The 17,622-nt window shown below is 43.8% G+C and overlaps 1 protein-coding gene across 5 annotated transcripts in view; it reads left to right on the forward strand.

The window, feature by feature from the left end:
• The window catches only part of LOC109399319 (uncharacterized), a 288,186-nt gene that overhangs the window by 93,763 nt on the left and 176,801 nt on the right, over positions 1–17,622 (forward strand). For 4 of the 5 annotated variants that reach the window (XM_062856199.1, XM_062856200.1, XM_062856201.1 and 1 more), the window contains exon 3: positions 10,771–10,811. The exons of the other annotated variant lie outside the window; for it this stretch is intronic. The gene's annotated coding sequence lies outside the window, so the exon portion shown is untranslated. The remainder of the gene's footprint in view (positions 1–10,770; positions 10,812–17,622) is intronic. 5 annotated transcript variants of the gene reach the window in all.

Below are 17,622 nucleotides of genomic sequence, written 5' to 3' on the forward strand. Positions count from 1 at the left end.
TAGATTTCACGTTTTCTTGAACGCCCATACTGACAGCTGGAACTTCTTTTTCTTTTGTTGGGTTCGAGGGACTTTAACCCGAAGGTCATTCGTCCCTTGCTGGAACTAGTTCCTGTTCACGGTGTATATTTGCTTGTTCTCATATTTGCGTTTGTTTGTTCACGTTTATCAGAACGGTTTTCTGAGCGTGTACCCCTGCATAAGTCATCCTGATCTGTTCACCCGTTCGTGAGTTTTGTTGCCTCAAAGGGACTTCAAACTCATTTTTATATATATAGATTACATCAAATTCAAGATCAAACTGAATCAACAATATTTCTCCATAATACACGGTTCGTGGCTGCCGCTCTCCATCCTCGGTCGCGCCCGATGCTCGCCAAGTCACGCTCCACCTGGTCTGCCCATCGTGCTCTCTGCGCTCCACGCCTTCTTGTGCCAACCGGATCAGTTGCAAACACCAGCTTTGCAGGGTTGTTGTCCGGCATTCTTGCAACATGCCCTGCCCACCGTATCCTTCCGGCTTTGGCCACCTTCTGGATGCTGGGTTCGCCGTAAAGTACAGCGAGCTCGTGGTGAGGATTCTTCTTAACCCGTAGGCTACGGGGCTTACAACAAAATTTCAAACCGCTGCCAACGACGCAAACATCTATATTTTTCAATGAAATTTTGAGGTTCACTTCACTATTAGTTGTAGTTTCAATATGCTGGGAGTCACAAAAATTTAAAGCCACGAGGACAGTTTTATTCCGGTGGACGTCTGGGTCAGGAGGGGTAAAAATTGCATAGGCCCCATTAGTTGGAATTCAAATGAATTCAGCTGAAAAGTTGTTAGTTCTATGTATTATTGTATATGACGTTAGGCCTGGGGGTTAAGAAGTATATAAGTGGTGTAGAACCTTGTCAAGGCCTCCAAAATATTTTCTATTTTGAGTCTAATTTCTATGCGCTTGTAAAAGATTTCAGGGCACTCTATAAGTAGATTTTTTTTTGTCCTAAGCTAGGTCTTAAGCATATTGAATTTAACCAAAAGTAAAACTTGACGGTATCACACTGTTTTTGTTAGAAAAATCATGTTTTCCACGAAAGTAAGACGATTTTACAAGAAATTGCCTACTTTTAGGCGATAAATGCGGTACCTTTTGTGAAACATTAGGCGCCTAAAAGTAGGCAATTTCTTGTAAAATCGTGTTACTTTCACGAAGAACATGATTTTTCTAACGAAAACAGTATGTTACCATCAAGTTTTACTTATAGTTTAATTTAATATGCTTAAGACCTAGCTTAGGAGAGAAAAATCTACTTCTTGCGTGCCTCAAAATCTTTTACAAGCGCATAGAAATCAGACTCAAAATTGAAAATATTTTGGAGGCTTGGAAAAAGTTCTACACCACCTATATACTTTTTAACTCCCAGGCCTGACGTAATATACAATAATACATAGAACTATCAACTTTTCAGATAAATTCATTTGAATTCCAACTAATGGGACCTTGCCAAAAGGAAGAGTATGCAATTTTTACCCCTCCTGACCCAGACGTCCAACGGAATAAAACTGTCCTCGTGGCTCCAATTTTTATGGCGCTCAGCATACTGAAACTACAACTAGTAGTGAAGTGAACCTCAAAATTTCATTGAAAAATATTTATGTTTGCGTCTTTGGCAGCGGTTTGAAATTTTGTTGTAAGCCCCGTATCCTACGGGTTAAAGAGTTCGAAAACTCGGTACATACATGATCAAGATCATCGGCTTTGTGTCCACGAAGTCTAAAATAAGTAAGAACCTGAAAACGGCCCTGTTGCGACTTCGTAGGTCGATGGACGATGCCATGCAGGATCAGATGGAGACTTGTGATGACTGCAACAGTGGCGGAGCCAGCGAAAGTAAATGCTACGAAGTTTACCCAGACGGAGGCCTTCTCTTTCGCAGGAAATCCAAAAGATGTGGCAGATGCGACTGCTCGTGATAAGTACGCACAGAAACGCGTGCGGCAGCCGTCAGGTGTGGAGCTGTCTGACGCTGCCCGCAAGACTAGGAAAATACTAACCCCGAAGGCCGGCAGTAATGCCGGCAAGTCGTATGCCAGCCAGACGTCCCAGGAAGCTGGTGAGGGGGGGGGGGGGTCTGAAAAGGCTTCACGGATGGAAGAAAACAGGGGGTTGCGACCGTTGTTAGGCCTTCAGCAATCACAGAATAGGGTGAATCAAGGGAAGGACCCCCCCCTTGGACGAAATTCGAAATTCGAAAAAAGTTTGCGGAAGAGGTCCTTGGCGAAGGGGCAGAGGTGTGGGCTTTTACTCAAGAGGCGACTCTAAAGGTGAAGAACCTACACGAGGTTACCGAAGTGGAAGAACTCGTATGTCATCTGACATTTCACGAGCCACCGGAGGCTTGTTTCAGATGTCTGCAATCAGGACACAAGTCATGGGACTGCAAAGGCCATGACAGGAGCAAGCTGTGTAGGAGATGCGGCGCCGAAAACCATAAGGTACAAGGCTGCACGAGTCCACCTATTTGTCTGATTTGTACCGGAAAATCCATGCACAACAGGCATCCAACGGGTGGTCCAAAGTGCCCGGCCTTAAAGAAAGCCGCAGTGAACAAAACACACTGCAGGTAACGCAGCTGAACCTGAACCGCTGTGACACAGCTCAGCAACTGCTTTATCAGGTGGTTTCTGAGTGGAGGACGAGATATCGCCATCATAGCGGGCTCATACCGAGTACCCACCGGCAACGGAAGTCCAGAAAAATGGAGGCGATATGGACACTGGGAAATACCCCGTCCAGAAGTTGGTGTCTACTACCTATGAGGTGGACACGAATGCCAACTTTTTTGGTAAAGTGTCTTTAATAAAATAAAATAATAACTACCTATGAGGGCTTCATGGTCGCCAAAGTAAACGGGGTCTTCTTCTGTAGCTGTTATACGCCTTCGCGGTGGCTGACCGAGCAGTTTACGCTGATGATGGACTGTATGACGTCCGTGCTAACAGGGCGAAGGCCGGTGGTAATAGCGGGTGACTTTAATGCCTGGGTCGTGGAACGAGGTAGCCTTTTTTACGAATCAGCGGAGTCAGATACTGCTAGAGACACTGGTTATATTAGATGTCGACCTAGCTAATGTCGGTACAAAAAGTGCCAAGAGGCTAATGTCGGAACTGTGCGGAGTCGAATATTGACGTTGCCTACAAGTAGCTCGAACTGAAGAGTATAGGATAGCTACACTAACAGCAATTACCTGGCGGTTCACTACAGTATCGTCTACAACAACAGCAGGCAGCGGGTAGAGGAAGAGGAGGAAAGGCCAAGCCCAAGCCCTCGCAGGTGGAAGACATCATACTTCGACGAATGGGTATTTAGGGAGCCGCTTCGCCGTGAGCGAAACCTACTTGGTTTAGACGGCGACGAGCTGCTACAGCGGTGCTCTTGCGTACATCCGATGCTACCATGCCTAGGCGAGTTAACCGTAGAAATGGGAGACCACCGGCTTACTGGGGTACTCAAGCGATTGCGAACCTGCGTCGCGGCTTGCCTACGGGCTGGGTGGCGGATGCAGTGAGCTCGATCTGAGGAAGAGTGAAACGAACGACGGGTGCGGTGGTGTTTGCCGCTGCAAAAGCTGTGCTCCTTTCGTAGGACAGCCGCAGACCGGGATTGGCGATGAGGAGAGGGTCACCGATGTGGAACTTGCGGGGATAGCAAAGTCCCTAAGCGTAGATAAGGCCCCAGGTCCAGATGGAGTTCTTAATCTGTCCATAAAAGTAGCTATTGTGTAGGCTCCCGAGATATTATTTTTTTTTTTGTTTTATCTGTATTAACGAGATTTTTAGCCCTTGGCTAGTTCATCTCGGGACCCACGCTTTACTTCCCTTCCGAAGGAAGAATTCACATTCTGCGAGTTTGTCGGGAGTGGGATTCGATCCCAGGTCCTCGGCGTGATAGTCAAGTGTTCTAACCATCACACCAGGTCCGCTCCACGAGAGATATTCATGTCTGCTATGGAGCGATTCCACGAACAAGTGGGAAATTTTTCCAGTTTTTATTTTTTGTATTTTTTGATTTGCATGGAACCTTGCATACAAGTTTTTGGGGAACAAAAACGCCGTTTTGCATACTTGGTTCGCCATTTTTAATCTAGCCTTACTTATGAGAAGGGCCTATGAAAAATGCACATGATATCTTCAAAAAATTGTATCTCGAAAACGGTTTGTCCGATCGGTTTGGTGTCTTCGGCGAAGTTTTAGACAATTGTTGGTGCTATATGGAGAAAATATGCACGGTAAAAAAATATGTTTGGTTTTTGTGATTTGAACTAAAATATAGTTTTTCTCTCAAAAGTGACATGTCAATATTTTTTTTATTATCCTTATGTTATAGCTGACTGAAAATGCTACCTAGTGCACAGTGGGTTGTTCTGGAGAAAAATAGGTTACAATGAAAAAAAAAATGTTTTAAAAAATTACGGTTTTCAAAAAAAGCTATTAAGTAAAGTCAAAAAAGTTTGTCGCCCTAATTTTATGAAAGTACATCAAATTTGCAAGAAAAAAGTACTTCGGTAACATTTTTCTAAGATGCACCGTTTAGAAGATATTACTAATTTAATATTGATTTTTTTGATAACTTAATAAGTTTTAGCCCTTTTCGAATGTACTCCGTGTTTCTCCAGTTTCAAAAGTATTTTTTTCGGAAAGATTGGAAAATTTTGAGTTAAAATGACACTGACAGCTTAAAGATTTGAGTGAAATTCTCTGCCTTAAAAGTATTTTGAAAAACAAGTTACAAAATCCCACTATTAGGAACAATGATTTCTTCCAGTGGTTTTTGGTGTATTGTGTTGAAAATGTGCATTCAACTCTTGCATATCGCAAGCTCCTCAATTAGCAAGATTCAAAAGAGCGAATAAGGCTTATTTTTCAGGGGTGGTATTTGTGCGCAATAAAAAATAACATTATACTTTGTACATCAGTTTATTTTTATTCCTGTATTTTTATCAAATTATTGTTTACACAACTTTCTTGACAATATCGAATATTTTGGCATCATTGTCAGGGCAGTTTGAATAAAGCTTTGCCTTTATTGTATTTTCTGATAGAGGAAGAAATGAGTGGAATTTTTGAGTTCCTTGAATTGTTTTTGCATTATTATATTGATTATTTAGCTGCAAAGACATATTTTCGTATTCTTCTGTAGTAGAATAACAAAATGACAACTTTGTAAGTTCTTCTTCTTTTCGTTTGTTTGCCCAATTAAACAACTCTCTTGCAGTCTTTATCGGGTGTTCGCGTTCTTTGGCTAAACTTGCTCTGGTAGCCATGCGTTTTATCGTACCTCCAATAGCATCGCATGGACCTTTTCCGTGCGATGTTGCGAAGAAATGCCATTCAGCGTCAATACCATACTTTGACTTAAACTTACAAAGGCTAGAAAAGTTTTTTCGGTTTTTATACTGTGAAGCAGCACCATCTGACATAAAATAAATTTTTTTCATGTTTTTATTTTGATCAATTTGTAAAAAGTTCATCATTTTACCAATAAACAAATTAACAGCGACTGAATCATGTCTTAGTTCTTCTGAAATTATAATGAAGCTAAAATGTTTAATTTGCCTATTTTCAGTATAATATATTACGAAAGGATGGATTGTGGCCTGTTGCACGTTCCAATGGTGTGATTGAACTTCATCCTGCAAAACGAAGCTGTAATTTTCAGAAAAGTCACAAATAGCCAAAAATTCACCAAGTTTTGTTTTGTAGTTTTCAAAAAATTGGATTGTTCGGTTTTTACAAAATCATGCGGAATCAAACTTTCTAATTTTGAGCTGAAAAATGTAACAAAGTCATCGGTTTGCTTTACAATAGTTTCTAAATCACATCTGTCAGTGGTAACCCATTGTTCGAATGAAAGCTTTTCAAAAAAGTTTTCTTCCAGTTGTTTCAATAAACTGTCTTCTAAAACTGAGGTATCTGGGCAGTTTTTACATCTTCGTAGATGGCAATGAGTTGTCTTATTTTCGCAAAGTAATCTATTCGTTAATGTTTTTAGATCATTCAAGACATTGTATTTTTTAAGCTATATAGAATTAAATTGACATTTTCATGCGTAGTGCAAACGCAAACATTATGTGTTCCTGTGATAGTCAATAGTTTACATTGCCTTGGCCGGAGGCTTGCAAATGATGAAAACCCTATTTTTACATTGACGTACACTTAATGTCATCATTAACAATCTTTTCTGAACAGCTAATCTCTTATTTCCTGTCTTTACGCTAACAAAATCTCTTTGGCCTGGCATTGCACGGTTTATATCATCGTCCTCAAAAAAAAATTCAAAACCAGTTCTTTTGTTTCATTACTCAAAGCTTTTCCAGAGCTTGAACCTTGAGATGAATCTAATACATTATTTTTTTCCTTTCTTGCATCTGATGCCATATTTCTACTAGATTTAAATTCGTCTACAATTTTTTGTACTGACCATGATTTTGGTAACAATGATAAAATTGATAGTTTTTCTTGCCTTGTGGCTGAATTTAAAAATTTAATTTTCATATTTTCTATGACTTCATTAAACTCGTTTGCTTTTTCTGTTTTAGCGTCTAATTTAAAAAGATTTCTTCGTACACCTTCGACGATTTCAGCGCACTTTTTTTCAGGATAGTGAACATTTTTAACCTTACCTAAATCTATAGGCGAAACACGAATAGCTGCTATTCCTCGGTTGAGTATTTCGACGTCTACAGGCATCGTGAAGTCTTCATTTGATTGAATTGTGCTTAGCGTTGACGCTGATGGTATCGTGACCAAACTTTCATAGCTTTGCGAATCAGGTACAACAGGTATGGTCTGAACAGTTGGCATCCTTGAGCCACCGGCTACGCTTTGTTCTTCGTTTTGGGTGAGGTGAGCTCTTGAATCAATATGTAGACGGCAAGACGAACAAATACGAAAATCCTTGGTGTTCAGTGTGGATACCTTGGAAAATCCAATTGACTTTAGTTTTTGGATGATACCATCCGTGAGATATCGCAGCTCTTTCGAACACTGAATGTCTTTGAATGGACGAATACATCTGATTTTACTCATTTTGTAATCTGTAACATAGAAAATATTTTCCAATTGTTAGTTTTGAACGAAAATATCACAACACATATAATTAAAATGTGTATTTAAAACTTACCTTTGCACCAAAACGTGTTACACTTTCCTTTACAATTATTATGTTATCAAACAACACTGGATCTAGTTCAAAAACACTGGATTATTAGCTGAAATTACTATGAAATCACTATGCTTCTAGCAACCTTTCTGCATTTACTGTTTGGTTTTCCCTAGTAGATACTGGATGAATTCAGAACCGAGTCAGACATTATTATACAGCTCACGGGTATAATTCATAGAATGCTGGGTAAAGACTGCTGGAAGATAGGTAGAGTTGAACGCTCAGGTATCGTCAGGTACGAGTTTGGAGAGTTGGAGCGAGGTAGATTTGCTGGCGTAGGTATATTGTTATTGAAGAAGATTGTAAATTGTATATACCTGGATTGAATAAAGAGTGCGGCGGTTGTTGATTGAGGTATCTAAGGCAGAGAATTTCACTCAAATCTTTAAGCTGTCAGTGTCATTTTAACTCAAAATTTTCCAATCTTTCCGAAAAAAATACTTTTGAAACTGGAGAAACACGGAGTACATCTGAAAAGGGCTAAAACTTATTAAGTTATCAAAAAATCAATATTAAATTAGTAATATCTTCTAAACGGTGCATCTTAGAAAAATGTTACCGAAGTACTTTTTTCTTGCAAATTTGATGTACTTTCATAAAATTAGGGCGACAAACTTTTTTGACTTTACTTAATAGCTTTTTTTGAAAACCGTAATTTTTTAAAACATTTTTTTTTTCATTGTAACCTATTTTTCTCCAGAACAACCCACTGTGCACTAGGTAGCATTTTCAGTCAGCTATAACATAAGGATAATAAAAAAATATTGACATGTCACTTTTGAGAGAAAAACTATATTTTAGTTCAAATCACAAAAACCAAACATATTTTTTTTACCGTGCATATTTTCTCCATATAGCACCAACAATTGTCTAAAACTTCGCCGAAGACACCAAACCGATCGGACAAACCGTTTTCGAGATACAATTTTTTGAAGATATCATGTGCATTTTTCATAGGCCCTTCTCATAAGTAAGGCTAGATTCAAAATGGCGAACCAAGTATGCAAAACGGCGTTTTTCTCCCCCAAAGACTTGTATGCAAGGTTTCATCCAAATAAAGATATATGAAAACTACTCGTTGCTGAAATGATATGGAACCGCTCTATGCAGAAATGCATGGACGCGGGAGTTTTCCCAGAAGTATGGAAGAGGCAGAAACTGGTTTTATTTCCAAAGTCGGGGAAATGACCCGGGGACCCGTCGGCACGTCCATCGGCATATAGTCCAATATGCTTGATCGATACGGCGGGTAAGATGCTCGAAAATATCGTTTTCAATAGAATGTTAAGGCACACCGAGGATGTAAATGGTCTCTCGAGCAGCCAGTACGGCTTCCGGAAGGGGAGGTCGATCGTAGACGCTATCCTGTCGGTTATTAAAACCGTCGAGATATCACTCCAGCGTATTACGCTCTTAAAGAGAAGGGGGATTCGGGGCATCCTTATCGGGGAGGACATAGTGCTTCGAAAAGCGTGACACAAGAGGCATACGCAGAACTGCCAGGTTGGCCTCCATTGTGAAATGACAGCGCGCGTGGGACAGTTCTACCACAGGTGGACCCACAGGTGGACCCACAGGTTGATCCCGAGTGTAGATAGCTCGGTTAACAGGCGCCATGGGGAAGCAGCATTCCATTTGACTCAGGTGCTTTCGAGCCATGGTTGCTTCCGGCAGTATCTACACCGTTTCGGTCATGCGGGTTCTCCCAAATGTTCGGTTTGTGCTGATTTACACACCAAAATTTTTGAAATGCTTCCAGCACGCCAAAAATCAGCAAAAGAAATTGCTGAATTTCAGCAACATTTTTGCTGAATTTCAGCACAACTTTGCTGATCAACTGTCAAAATTGCTGGATGGTTCAGCAAGTTGAAAAATAATTGCTGATACTCAGTAATTTGTATTGCTGAATGCAATCAGCACGCCAAAAATCAGCAAAGTTTGCTGATTACCAGCAAAAATATTTTGCAGTGTAGAGAAAACGGCGAAGAACGTTTTGTTCGTTCTCACACGATGCGTGGTGGGTCACGAGGTCACGACGATCTTGTCCAGAGGAAGTGTTCGTAGCTACAGAACAGGTGGCGCGGGGACTGGACTGGACGGATACCTGTTGCGATGGAGAGTGTGTACGGTATGATGTGAAGAATATAGCGTAGTACACACTGCATATCCATCTCAACAATACCATCCTATCATTTATCGTTGCTTCAGGCTTACACGCTTTCTAAGTTGATGATAGGACTTATAAAATATAAAAATAACCTACAATGAATTCGTCAGGACTGAAATTAAAATAGATATCTTTCCAACTCCATCCATGATTTGTTCAAGTGTTTAGGTCGCTGTTCAAATCGTTGCAGCAATATACAGCTTTAATATTATCAAATATATCTGTATCAGCTCAAACCCGCACTAAATAATCCCATTATCTCTAAAGCGAGCGATAAAATCAATCCCGCCCATAAGTCCCCAATAGCACCTGTGTTGATTGGCAGAACTTTGCGCGCAAAACTGCCTGCAGATCCGACACAGACAGAAGCCATTCTTCCGCCGCGCCTGGTGAATGTCCTGCCCGAAGCGGAACGAACAACCAATGAGGCAGATAAAATTCAATTTGTCGTAATCGTGTCTCACAAGGCTACGGATTACAGAGGGATTAAAAGATCTTTTGCTTGTCCGCACCAGACAGCAGAGCGGAGCAGCCTTTCACCACGGATAAAGAGCTACCTACCATAGCGGAGGACAGTCAGTGGACCAGGTTTGACTTTCAATCCAATCCGAAAGCCAATCCGTAGCAGAGCCGCATCGTATCGTTCTCGGTTGGGTCGATAAAGTGCGCTCTCCATTGACCGTGTGAAATCTCAATTTTGGACCCGGAGTGGGAGAGCTGTGAAATGAAAAATCAAAGTGCACAATCAGCTTTTTTTGTCGGGCTGGCTTGAAGACAGAAAGGAAATTCTGCACTTGACGGGAGGACGACTCTAAACTGAACACGTATAAATTGAAGAAGATTCCAACCGGGAATCGAGTTGATTGAAAGACAAGCTTTTCAGAGAAAAGCAGGTTTGCATTGTTTCAGGTGTGAGATGCTCAGACCATACACAGTAAAACCGCTCAGCACTAAAATGTGTAAGCCCTACTCATAAGTGCATAATTTCCAGACCACACAAAAATGTGTTACAGTTACACATTCTCAAAAACAGCTCGTACACTCGTCTAGATGCGAAATGTCGATATTTTTTTTGTTTTCCAAGGTCACTAGTAAACCTAGCTAGATTGCTGTACAAAAATTTTTGCGAATTTAACGATTTTGCGGACACAGGAGCTGATTTTGTGAATGTGCAAGAGTTACACATTTTTGGTGTAGTCTGGAAATTATGCACTTTTGTGCTGAGCGGCGTTAGCGTGTAAGCGTTCTTTGGAATAACATGGTTGGATTTATTTTCTTTTTCGTTCTTCAATACAAATGAAAATATATTCTGTTCTAGTTCGAGACTTGCTTCTTTCAGAATCGCAAACTAACCATGTTCTCTTCACGTTTTCTAATCTACCTTTCCAGCTGAGCACCGAAGCAAACTACTAATTTCTGCATGTCAAAAGGTGAGTTATTGTTCCTTTGAAATACATCTTCACTCTATACCATCCCGATCATAGATAGGTCCGAGAAAATCCTGACTTTGATTAAATTTTCCATTCTTCTGCGGCACGACTCGTGCCTGTTGCTGCCATATTGCTAATCCATTCCACGTTCCACATCCACAAGCATGTGCTTCTTATCCGTCCATGTTCGTCGGAAAATTATAACTCAGAAGAAAGGAACCCAGGTCGGATTGCTTATCTCTCCTCTTTCAACAGGCAAGCCAACATCTTGGCCGTGTGTTTGCTGATGTGATGAAAAATTTATTCAAATTAAAATTCATAACTTTCACCTTGGTGCTCCGGTATAGTTGTTCCACTAGTATACAGAGAGCACGATGTCGGTAAGATCATCCAACAGACTACAGTCTATCAGATTTAGCATTATCTGCCGGCTTGTAGTCAGCCCATTGCACACCTTCACGATCCATCCCAGTGCTTGTTTCGAAGGAGAATTTCTCTAGACGTTATGGCTGTCGGAGAACGTGATATGTGTGATTTGCCGAAGCACAGCGGGACGTGATTTGTCGGAATTCGTCAGCGTCTGTTGAACGAATGACAGAAGCGTTAGGTGTTAGGAGAATCAGAGAAATGTTTGAAAGACTTACGGCTCGTGCAGACATTGTTTTGGTCTGAATGAGTGTTAGAAAGTTTGACGTTGAAAATATTTTTTTATTCATCGAATTTCAACAATATCGTAAAGTGAACGTTTTCTTGTTCGATTTCCGTGTACGTATTCAACCATTCAGTTGATTCATTGTGCAACTATCATTCATTCAAGTCAATCAAGTAGTAGCAACTATAGATATGTGCACTGTGCAGTCAGTCTAATGATAAACTATAGGACTACAGAAGGGGTAGCCTGCAGACAAGGTCTCTGAAAATCGAAAACTCATTCACATTGCTTCGTCATAGCAACGTGCACCAAAACATCGACCTCTGTTTCAAAGGTTTCCCCACGTGAAAGCATTTCCTCGAGCCTCAACCACAAAACGCACCTTTGCTGAATATTCCCATCGCCTACGTCTCATCCAAAGTACCTTCCTTAGGTATCTGAATTCCGTCTCAGAGTCGCAATACAATATTCCACTCTTTCAAGTGTCGTGTTTCTCGGGAGGGGATGCGATGTATGTATATTTGTAAGCTTACCATCTTGAACACTCCTCCACACTGGTAGAGAAACTCGCATAACGAGCTCGTTACAGGTAATAAGATAGCTACTTTAGAGAACACAAATGGGCGAACGACAGAGGTACCAAACCCCACCCACCTAACCACCCCAAGAAAATGTAAAAAGCGCCGTGGCATGTCATTGTAAAAGCTCTTTTATTTTCCCGTGTACTTACCGGCTACCTACTCCTGCGCTCCAGGTGACGACAACCAACAACAACGTCGGAAGGCAGACACGACGCGACAACCAACAACCAAGTTCGTTCGCGCCTTTATGGCCTCGGCTAATCCCTGGCAGGGTAATTTGCAGGAAAATTGACTTTTCCGACGCACTGACTGTCGGCTGACAGGGCGCGGTTATGGAAGAAGTGCTGCTTTGTGGAGAGGTGCACGTGGGAAAACGTGAGTCTTGGTATTGTGCTCTTTAGCCTGGCTATTACGGCTTTCGTATGGGTGGAGTATTATTGAATTGTTGTAATGAGGATTTTCAATCCTGTGCTATTTAGATATGATTGAGAAATGGCCCTATGAAGCTTTCAGTCAAATCTGCTGCAGTGAGAATTTAGGGTACGAGTACCCTTCTTTATCATTTGTTTTAACGCTGTATCTGAGCACTAATTGTTTTCGTTATTAACAAATTTATCTTAATAACTGTTAGACTTCCTGGACACAAAGTCAATTATGGAGTTAAGCTGCTGCACAGCCACCTCCATCGCAAAGAGCCTATCTCGGTTCTTCTTATTAGCCCTCATCAACCTCGCCCTAGCCAATACCTCACCCGACAAACTATCCAGGAAGGCAATCGGATTGTCAACGCAGGTACTACGTGGTCTGTGCAGCTCCCTACAAGGTTAGCCGCGGAGCCTGCGGCAACGAACTTCGATAGCTCGCTTTGGAGAGTGCACCAAGATAATATGCTGGCGCTTGGCTAGTCTTCCGAGTGGTCCTCACAAGTTGTGAGTCACAACTCTCTTTGTCCTCAAAAGGCAGGCAGGGTCAGCCACCACGCCCGCGCCCAACTGTTTTGCAAACATCAACAACTGATGCTTACGTGCAACACGATCTGATCTGCTGAAAGCAAGGGTGTCACTACACTTCAGGCCCTATCAGCTGCACCAGAAGGTTGTTGACAGCAGAGTATCCACCTGCCCCGGCCCTTACCGGGGACCCCTTTCCAACCGCGGGCTCGGATCCATCCCACTAGGCTGACGCCACTACCACTACCAGGATGTTCTCTCCACGGTCACTTAATCGCTGTAAGGGTCGATTTCGACCGCAGGGCACCGATATGACCTACGAAACCGACTCCGAAACTCTGGACCACCTCTTGTATTGCATCTGAACTAGCCATTCTCCGAGTCTACGCATCACCTCCTCTGAAGCTCCAAGACGATGTGGGTGATAGCCGTTGAAACGGCATTCCAGCCAAACTCGGCTGTACACGTCCTCTGGACAAAATTGTCCGGAGTTTTGTCCTCCCGCATGTGATCACGCATTGTGCCAAAACGTGGGCACACGAACAAAACGTGTTCCGCTGTTTCCTCTAAATCAACACAAACCGAACATTCGGGAGAACCCGCATGATCGAAACGATGTAGATAGTGTCAAAAGCAGCCATGGCCTGACAGGACCTGAGTCAGGTGGAATGTTACTTCCCCATGGCGCCTGTTGATTCAACTATCTACCCTCGTCATCAACCTATGGGTCCACCTTCCTTTTGTGAAACTGTCCCACGCGCGCTGCCATTTGACCATGGAGGCCATCCTGGCAGTCCTACGTATGCCTATTGTGCCGCGCATTTCGAAGCACTCCATGTCCTCCCTGATAAGGATGCAGACAAGCACCATACCAGTAATGACGCAGAGCGCGTCGTGTGATACGGTACGGTACGCGCCCGCAACCCTCAGGCACATCAGTACTTTCCAGCTCACCACGGTGGCTTTCGGTACTTAGCGTAGTGACCCACGCCGGGCCTTAGTATGGAAGTAGTGACACTAGCCAGAAGTTCGCTTACTGGCGTACACCACAGAGCTACTGGACATCATCCGGGACAGTGCCACAATAGCTGTGGAGGCTCTTTTACATGGGTAATCAACGTGACTACTGAAGGTAAGCTTACCGTCGATCATCACGCCCAAGTGTGTGACGGAGCGCCTTGACAGGATAGTGCACTCACCTACGCTGATCTCCGCCTGCTGCTCCAACTTCCGGTTGTTAACAACCGTCACCTCAGTCTTGTGGTGAGCCAGCTCCAGTTTCCTGGACCGCATCCACGCCTCCACAACCTTGATCGAGTAGTCGGAAGTCAACTACTCCTCCTCGATCGTTTCACCGTAGACTTCGAGCGCAATGTCGTCTGCAAATCCGACAATCTCCACTCCCACTGGGTACACTAACCTCAACACCTCGTCGTACATGACCCAGGATGGGACCTTGCGGGACTCCTGAGATTATGTGAAAGCACTTCCAACCCACGTCCGTGTGGTAAACTAGTACTCGATTCTGAAAGTAGCTTTCGAGATTCTTGTACAGGTACCCCGGTATCCCCAGACGCAAGAGCGCATCGGCAATAGCAGACCAGCTGGTGCTATTAAACGCATTCCTTACATCCAGAGTCACTACTGATGATATTGATATTGTTCTACCATCTATTGTAGCAAGGCAGCTGCCTATAGCACTGGAATAATCTGAAAAGCGATTTGATCAAGATTGTGCTGCTGTTAGTGGTCAGTCATTCTCCTGTATGAAGGGCCAAAAAGGGTTGTGCGGACCCGCAAGCAGAGACACTTGCGCGAAACCCGCGTCAGGGGAAAAGAATCTCCTTCCAGAAGAAAGTTCTCACGAACAACTGCAAAATTAAGCCCTCGATTGACAGAATACTCCCAATAGATGGGGTCGAAGAGCCCGCCCTCAATCCACGAAATGTTAACAACAAGGATGAGGCAGTTCCAAGCTCCTGTCCAAATCGTTTCAATAGGGTGCCCTGATGGCCCCTCCCTTTCCCAATATATGATGAGTTATGTATATGTAATATATGTCAGTGTGTGTTGTGTATGTTTTGTTATACATTTGTTTGAAGAACAATCATAATCATGATTAATAAGCATTTATAAACAAACATTTACCTGATTACTCCTGAAATAAAATGTGGATTAGCAACAAAACATTAAAAAAAGCACATCAAATCTCGATCCTGGATGTCTGCTCACCACTGATCGGCCACTTTAGGCATGAAAACATTAATAAGATCGAAAATTGATGTGGTTGTAGATCTTACGCCGCAACGCACCATTCTAAGGTGATCTACCCACGTTACGGGGCTTACATCCAGAGTCACTACTGCACAGAAACGAATTCCCCTCCTCTAAGGCTCGAGTGCTTTCTCGGCGGTTTTTGTAACCGACAAGATAGCGTCTACGGTGGGCTGCAAAACGGTGAGTCGATAAGGAGAGCATCCAATATAGCTCTGGTCCTCACAAGTTCCTACCTCATGCTTCCACGGGTCAAGCGATGACAAAGACCGCCAGCTAAGAGTTGTGTGCTTAGCTGGTAGTGCAGCCTGGGCACTGTTGTCCTTCTGACTTCAGCTAGATTGAGGAGTACGATCCGAGTGTCTGTTCACCAAGGAGGTGCGGCTCAAACAGCGTCTGTTCTGACATCCAGCGGCTGAGTAAGAAACGCTGCACCACGCCCAGCTAGATCCAAGGTGGTAGCCCCATCAGCGTGGTCGTCCCAGTGTTGGTTGGGACGTTAAACAGAACTGGCACGATGGCCCTCCGGCGAGACAGGAGTGTTGGCGTAGGCCCAATAAGCCACCCGTAAAAATCCCCATTGCGAATAACATAGGAGAAAATACGACTCGATACAATCGGCAAAGACCCACGCGACGAAATAAGGACTACGATTGGAAACTTGGAACATGGAATTGCAAGTCACTAGGTTTCGCAGGATGTGACAGGATAATCTACGACGAACTTCATCCCCGCAACTTCGACATCGTGGCGTTGCAGGAACTTTGTTGGACTGGACAGAAAGTGTGGAAAAGCGGGCATCGAGCGGCTACCTTCTACCAAAGCTGTGGCACCACCAATGAACTGGGAACAGGATTTATAGTGTTGGGCAAGATGCGACAACGTGTGATCGGGTGGCAGCCGATCAACGCAAGGATGTGCATGTTGAGAGTTAAGGGCCGTTTCTTCAACTACAGCATCATCAACGTCCACTGCCCACACGAAGGGAGACCCGATGACGAGAAAGAAGCGTTCTACGCGCAGTTAGAGCAAACATACGATGGTTGCTCGCCGCGTGACGTGAAAATCGTTGTCGGCGACATGAACGCGCAGGTAGGAAGGGAGGAAATGTACAGACCGGTAATCGGGCGAAACAGCCTGCACGCCGTATCGAATGATAACGGCCAGCGATGCGTAAACTTTGCAGCCTCCCGTGGTATGGTAGTCCGAAGCACCTTCTTCCCCCGCAAAGATATCCACAAAGCCACCTGGAGATCACCCGACCATCAAACAGAAAACCAAATCGACCACGTTCTAATCGACGGTAAATTCTTCTCAGATATAACCAACGTCCGCACATACCGCAGTGCGAATATAGATTCGGATCACTACTTAGTCGCTGTATGCATGCGCTCAAAACTTTCGACAGTTATCACCACGCGTCGAAGTCGAACGCCGCGGCTCAACATCGAGCAACTTCGTAACGTAGAAGTGGCTCAAGACTACGCGCAGCAGTTAGCAGTGGCCCTACCAACGGAAGAGCAGCTTGGCACAGCTACACTTGAAGATGGCTGGAGGGACATCCGATCCGCCATAGGTAGAACTTCGGCTACAGCACTAGGCTTCGCGACTCCGAATCACAGAAACGACTGGTACGACGGCGAATGTGAACAGTTGAAAAACGAGAAGAATGCAGCATGGGCGAGAATGCTGCAACACCGTACGAGAGCGAATGAGGCACGTTACAAACAGGCGCGGAACAGGCAGAACTCAGTCTTCCGGATGAAGAAGCGCCAGCAGGAAGAACGAGATCGCGAAGCGATGGAAGAGCTGTACCGCGCTAAGGACACACGAAAGTTCTACGAGAAGCTGAACCGCTCGCGCAGAAGCTTTGTGCCACAAGCCGACATGTGCCGAGATAATCACGGGAATATTCTCACGAGCGAGCGTGAGGTGGTCGAGAGGTGGCGGCAGCATTACGATGAGCACCTCAATGGCGACGTTGCAAGTACCGAAGGTGGCGTGGTAACAGATCTAGGAGTATGTGCACAGGACGAAAGACTTCCGGCCCCTGACCTTCAAGAGATTGAGGAGGAGGTTGGCCGGTTGAAAAACAACAAAGCCGCTGGAGCAGATCAACTACCAAGCGAGCTTCTAAAATACGGTGGAGAAGCACTGGTGAGATCACTACACTGGGTCATTACCAAGATTTGGGAGGAGGAAGTATTACCGGAGGAATGGATGGAAGGTATCGTGTGTCCCATCTACAAAAAGGGCGACAAGTTGGATTGCGGGAACTACCGCGCGATCACACTACTGAGCGCTGCCTACAAGATACTCTCTCAAATTTTATGCCGCCGTCTATCACCGATTGC

This window comes from Aedes albopictus, chromosome 3 (genome assembly GCF_035046485.1).
Source record: "Aedes albopictus strain Foshan chromosome 3, AalbF5, whole genome shotgun sequence".
NCBI lineage: Eukaryota > Metazoa > Arthropoda > Insecta > Diptera > Culicidae > Aedes > Aedes albopictus.